The 6,737-nt window shown below is 36.6% G+C and overlaps 1 non-coding gene across 1 annotated transcript; it reads right to left on the bottom strand.

Annotated features, from left to right (window-relative positions):
- Positions 1–1,283: 1,283 nt before the first annotated feature.
- On the bottom strand, positions 1,284–1,425 carry LOC115063967. Its single transcript, XR_003843810.1, has one exon.
- Positions 1,426–6,737: the final 5,312 nt, after the last annotated feature.

Genomic DNA, 6,737 nt, shown 5'->3' with positions numbered 1-6,737 from the left:
AGAGTAAGAGGGAGAGAGGAGAGGAGAGAGGAGAAGACAAAGAGAGAAGAGAGAGGAGAGAGGGCAAAGAGAGAGGAGAGAGGGGGAGTGAGGGGTAAAAAGTAAGAGAGAGACAATTAAGAGAGTAAGAAGTAAGAGCATAAGAGCAAGGTGGTGCTGAACAGCCCTTCTTATGGTCTTCACTGTTGCTAGGTAACTGGGGAGGAGTTTAGCCTGAAGGTCAGAAGCTTGGGTCATTGCTTATGTGACTACTGACCATGCTTCTCTTGTGGGGGCTGTGGGGAGTGGTAACTTAGGCAGAAGCCAGAGTTCCAGGAGCATGAGGGAATGCCTACCGTGTCATGTAGGTGAATTATGACTTCAGGGTTCAGACCTTAGCTCAACTGTGTATAACCCAATGCCCCATATCTATATATCTCTTTTTTTTCTTACAATTACAAGCTTTTTGTTATTTGCAAACAATCCTAATTGTTCTCTCTGCCTAGATCATTTTTCTCTCTGTAAGAAAATTAAAACATGAGTAAAACAACAACAGCTAACATTAGCTGATGTGCTTTTTATACCAGGAGGAACACTGCCAACTCATGTTAGCTTTCTACCTAAATTACTTCATGTTTCTCTGACATGTCTTCTAAATGTGAATTTATTAACATCTATCCCTGGTCCAAAAAAAAAAAAAAAAAAGATGGAAAGTCTCAAAATCAATAATCCAGAAATGCTAGTTTCAGCATGTGTAGGTCCTGGCTGTGACATGGCAGAAACTTGGCATGTATGGCAACCCTTACTGTTTAGGTGAGTGCAGCAAACCAAACCTGTTTATTGGCACTTCAGACCTATGTGTTTTCCTTAAATACTTTGGACTAGTGATCATTTTTTTTTAGGAACTTGGAGAGATTCTATAGGTATTCACTCACAGTGATAAAGACCTTCTTCTGGCCAACTTTTAAATACAGTTGACAAATTCTCTGTGACACTTTTGGGGAAAATAGTAACTGATTTAATGATTTTAATAGCTGGATCAGTCATTGTGAAACTGTATTTACCCTACTGATAAAAGATCCTTGAAAGTTATTTTCCAGTAGTATGCATTTCCTCAAACTACCTTTTATCTTTACTATAAAATATGAAGTCAAATTAATTTGTAGTTATTTTTTTAGCTACTATTGAACAAATCACTGTGCATTTTCTTAAACAGTTCATAAAAATCTCATATATAATTGAGAACTTATTTTATTTTGTGTGTACATATATATGAAGAATATACTATTTTTTAATTTTTTACTTATGTGTGGAGCCGTTGCACAGAAAATCTGACACCTGTACAGATTCTTTCAGGAGGAACCACCTGTTTGGATGTATATGACTGTCTTACATTGCATTTTACAACTAATAAATGCAAATGCAATCAATAACAGAAACATTCACGTGAAAATACATTATTTCTACCCGTATTCTTATGGGATAATATATATTTAATTCTGTCTGTCTATGTGGTGATTTTAATAAGCAATGTCACCATAAGCTCAGATTACTTGAACCATGGATCCTTGGTTGGTGATGTTTGGGAGGTTATGGAATCTTTAAGAGGCAGAGCCTTAATGAAGTAGCTCTATCACTGAGGGAAGAATCTGGAAGTTTATGGCCTCTGTTCCAGTTTCCTTTCTCTGCTTTCTGTATGCCTGTGGATGGAAATATCATTTCTCAACTTCTTGCTCCCATCACCATGCCTGTCACTTTGCTGCCATCCCTCACCACCAGAATACCGTAAGCTAAACTAAATCCTTTCATCTGTCAATTGTTTGGGTCACTGTACTTTCTCAAAACAATAGGAAGCTAACTCATATACTACATATATGTGAATACTCATACACAGACACACACAGACACATAGACACACACACACAGAGACACACACAGACACACACAACTCCTTAGGCACTCTAAGTACTAACAAGCTTTATCCATTTATTCCAAAGGTGGGTCATTAGGTAGTTTAGCGATTGTGTTGTTTGATGCCATTTCAAGTTTATAATCATATACATAAGCAGAGATACTAGAAAGTTTTTTCCCTGTAAGCATGAGATTTTAATAATTTCTTCAGGTTTTTGAGAGACATGAGATGGCTTTCCACATAGTTATCAGTGCTATTGATCTAGTATTTTTTCTATCTGCTGACCTAGTCCTGAGTACATGCCTAGTTGCATTTCAGTATGTGGGCTACATGACTGTTTTTAAATAGTAAGTTGTAACCAAATACGATATGAACTATATTCTGAACAATAATGTAATAGCTAGTATAAAACTTCAGAATTGTTTTTCATTTCAGATAAACCTTTGAAATTCCAAATATTCCCTCAGGAAATAGTATAAGCTTAGTATGTAGGTATGTAAACTGAAAAAGTAACAATTCTGTAAGCTTGTGTGTGTGTGTGTGTGTGTGTGTGTGTGTGTGTGTGTGTGTGTTTTGAGTTGTTGAGACACACCCTCTTTCTGAAATCTAGGCTGGCATAAAATTCATTAAACTATCAGAGCTGGTCACAAACTCACAGAAATACTTCAGACTTAGCCTCCTAAGTGCTGAGCATAGAGTCGTTACATCAGGCAAGTTTTTGTTTTAACCCAACAAGATATTGTCTTTATTGGAACAAAACATTTCCTTTCCTTCCTTGTAACTTCTTTATTTCTGCTAAGTTTTCCTCCTGGAGTCCAGCTTGACCTCCTATTTTTAAGCCATGTTGTACCTGCATGAAGAAACACTTAAAGTCCTACTGCTTCTCATGCTGTCATCTGACGCCTCCAACTTGGCCCCTTATGCCTTTATTGAATGCACACATAGCTGTTCTGTCTCTCTTTTTACCTCTTTGACTACCTTTCAAAGGCTTGAAAATTCTTCAATAGTTCTAACCACCTGAAACCCCATTCCGAAAAGTTAGAATAGACAAAACCTGCTCGTGTTATCTACCACATTTTTCTTTAGAATTTACACTCTTACTTTCACCCACACAACACATGTTTTTAATATTGTGGCCTGCTTTGTATCTTCTGGTCACAAAAAGGGAGAGGATAAACTTTGACCCTGGTGTTTAGTGAATAGTTTTCTTCATCCAGCCTTTACCTGTCTAAAGCAGCTCCTAAGAAAGAGCTATGATTTTGACTTTGATGAACAACATCCTCTTCCTGGAGAAGATAGAAGAAACATGGGGTCAGAAATGAGGACATGACACATAGCTGACCCTAGCATTTTCTACCTCTAGCAAATATTTTCTCCAGCAAATATTGTGGACTGACCCTCAGAGGACACTTGGATTGCATTTATGATGTTTAGAGTGCTGTTGCTTGATCAGTTTTGAAATTACAGAGGGGTTATACATTTGCACCTTGACAAGAATTTCAAGAAACCCTCTTTCTTCTACATTTCCATTTAAGTTGAGCTGAGTGGCCCAACGGTGACCAATGAAGATGTCCAGCAGAAGAGAAGCAGGGTGGGTGTCAGGTCTGTGGCAGATGAGGAAGGAATCAGATTGGAACATTTGTACCCTGCTGATTTCACTAGCCACAGGGGCAGTACTGGAGGTTTTGTGATTTTGAAAATTCTAAATGTAAGGATTTAAATTTTTCTTTTTAACTCTGGGGGAAAGCACATTTCTTTGAGAGATATTATCCTTTCCTTTATGATTGTCGGGTAAGAAAAATGAGAGTACATAAATATAGTGGAAAAGTTTGTTTCTTACTGATTGGCTGAAGTGCTGGAAACACTGCAGTGAAAAGCCTTTCCAAGGCTTCTGTACTGAGTAGTAACATCTGAATAGCCATGATGTCCAGGACCTTAGACGCTTCAATTGTTTCCTGCTGATTGTAGGTTATATCTCCATTGAATTTCTTGTGTACTTCAGAAAGGAAGGCAATTCTAAGTTTTTTCTTTAATATTTGATATAAAGTTTCTCAACAGGACCTCTCATCTCACACAAGACTTACAGCTTAGAACTCCTGGAGGCTGAAGCACACACAAGTGCTTTGTACTGGATCTGTTTTTCTTTCCATAAGATTTTTGTTGTGGTTGTTGTTGTTATTTAACTCGAATTTCATACAGGTATAAAAGAAGTAATAAGTGAAACTATTTTGTTTAGATAGAGAATAGTGATTCTAAACCAAATTCCAAAGACAACCCCCACCCCTAGAGCTTTGATACTCTTTTTGTGGCACGCAGGCAATAGAACACACTAGAAGTAATAGCCAAGCCAGACAGATTTTCACTTACTTCCTTCTTCTTTCATTTTTCCTGCTTAACTAACCTAAGATAAGCTGTATCCAAGCCCTAGTTGCTTTTTATAAAAAATTAACTTTAGCTGGGCCATGGTGGCACATGCCTTTAATCCCAGCACTTGGGAGGCAGAGGCAGGTGGATATCTGAGTTTGAGGCCAGCCTGGTCTACAGAGTAAGTTCCAGGACAGCCAGGGCTACACAGAGAAACCCTGTCTCAAAAAAAAAAAAAAATTAACTTTAAAAAATAAAAATTTTATTTATTCCTTGAAATTTCTTATGTATGTACAATGAATTTTTTTTTAAAAATTTTACCAGGTACTTTATTAATAAACTCATGATACCTTTAGATCTTTATAAAATAAAGAAAATAATCAATTTATTCTTATTTCACATTTGTTCCACAGGTAATCTTTAACACAAATAGTACTAATACATGATTCAATTCAGCACTATTATGCATGTCTTAAAATAAGAATGGACTTTAACTAGCACTAATTTAAATATTTTCTTATGCACAATTAAACATCATGATACCACATCATATAGAATAAAAGATCAGTGGACTTTAAATCAGAAGACTTCAATTCTAATTATTTATTTATATATTTAATTTATATGTATTATCTAAATACATATAAAGAATATTACCTTAAAAATTTGTTACATCAGAAAGACCTTTTATTTATTTATTTATTTATTTGCTATTTTAAAAGATTTACTTATTTGTTTATTTTATACGAGTCCACTGTAGCAGTCTTCAGACACACCAGTAGAGGACATTGGATCCCATTCTTTTTTTTTTTTAAATAGTTTCTTTTATTTTTTTAATTTATTTATTTTTATTATTTTCTTTATTTACATTTCAAATGATATCTCGAAAGTTTCCTATACTCCTCCCCCCGCCCCTGCTCCCCTACCCACCCACTCCCACTACTTGGCCCAGGCCTTCCCTTGTGCTGGGTCATATAAAGTTTGCAAGACCAAGGGGCCTCTATTCCCAGTGATGGCCGATTAGGCCATCTTCTGCTACATATGCAGCTATAGACACAAACTCAGGGGGTACTGGTTAGTTCATATTGTTGTTCCACCTACAGGGTTGCAGCCCCCTTCAGGTCCTTGGGTACTTTCTCTAGCTCCTCCACTGGGGACCCTGTGTTCCATCCAATAGCTGGCTGTGAGCATCCACTTCTGTGTTTGCCAGGCACTGGCATGGCCTCACAAGAGGCCATTATATCAGGGTCCCTTCAGCAGAATCTTGCTGGCATGAATTTTTATTTTATTCACCTCCTCCCCAGCTTTATAAAGGAGCCCCAACATGACTCCCTCCAAATTCATGTTCTTTCCTTATAAAAAAATAAAATAAATAACATATTGAGCCCAATTAATATGACAAACAAGGTAAGGGCTAGCTCTGTTTCTCAACAGCTGTCAGTTGTTAATAGCTGTTCATCTAGAAATGGGGCCAAGCTTTTTTTATTGTTAAATGGAGATAATTACTGTTATCTTCCCTAGTTACTGTAAGATGGAATTGGGCAAACAAGGCAGAGCATAAGTTAAGCCAAGAATCTATTTCCTCTCCCCCATGAAGTCCAACCTAACACAACAGACTAGAGTTGAAGTTTTTCTTATTTCTTTTGGTTGCCCCAAATAAGTCCTAATTTCATATAATTTTTTTCTCATTTATATTCACTCATTTAGTGAAGCAAACTGCTAAATATATTCAGCATTTCATGTTTATCAAGTTCTCATTAATGGTAACTTTATTAAAAAATAATTAATGCAAGTAATTATTGTCTCAGCTTTCAAAGTTGACTGTTGTAGTAATAGTCTGTAACACATAAAGTGGTTTCAGTACATCTTTTATAGTTTTCTAAGGCATTTGGTATTTCTTTTCTTTAGATTTTATTTCATTTTATGTGTTTGGTCTGCATGTATGTCTGTGCACCATATGTATTCTTAGTGCCTGAAGAGGCCAGAAGATGGTGTTGGATTCCCTGAAACTGGAGTGATAATGTTCATGAGCCCCCTTATCTGGGCACTTAAAATTGAACTTGGGTTTCTGGAAGAGCAGTCAATGCTCTTAACTGCTGAGACATCTCTCCAGACCCACACTTGGAATTCCTAGTACCAAGAATTTTATATTTGCTTCAAATTATAATTTTTTAAAAATATATAACCAGTTCCTAGAGAGTTCGTATATTGTTATGTGTTCCCATGTTCTTGAATGGAAAAATGATCAAGAGATATAAGAACTAATATCTTTTTTTTTAACTTATTTTATTAGATATTTTCTTCATTTACATTTCAAATGTTATCCCGAATGTCCTCTATACCCTCCCCCCATCCTGCTCCCCTGCCCACCCACTCCCACTTCTTGGCCCTGGCATTCCCCTGTATGGGGCATATAAAGTTTGCAAGACCAAGGGGCCTCTCTTCCCAACGATGGCTGACTAGGCCATCTTCTGCTATATAT

Source organism: Mus pahari, chromosome 4, assembly GCF_900095145.1.
Source record: "Mus pahari chromosome 4, PAHARI_EIJ_v1.1, whole genome shotgun sequence".
NCBI classification, from domain to species: domain Eukaryota; kingdom Metazoa; phylum Chordata; class Mammalia; order Rodentia; family Muridae; genus Mus; species Mus pahari.
The sequence above is the reverse complement of the archived record's forward strand: the minus strand, read 5'-3'. Positions and strand labels throughout refer to the sequence as shown.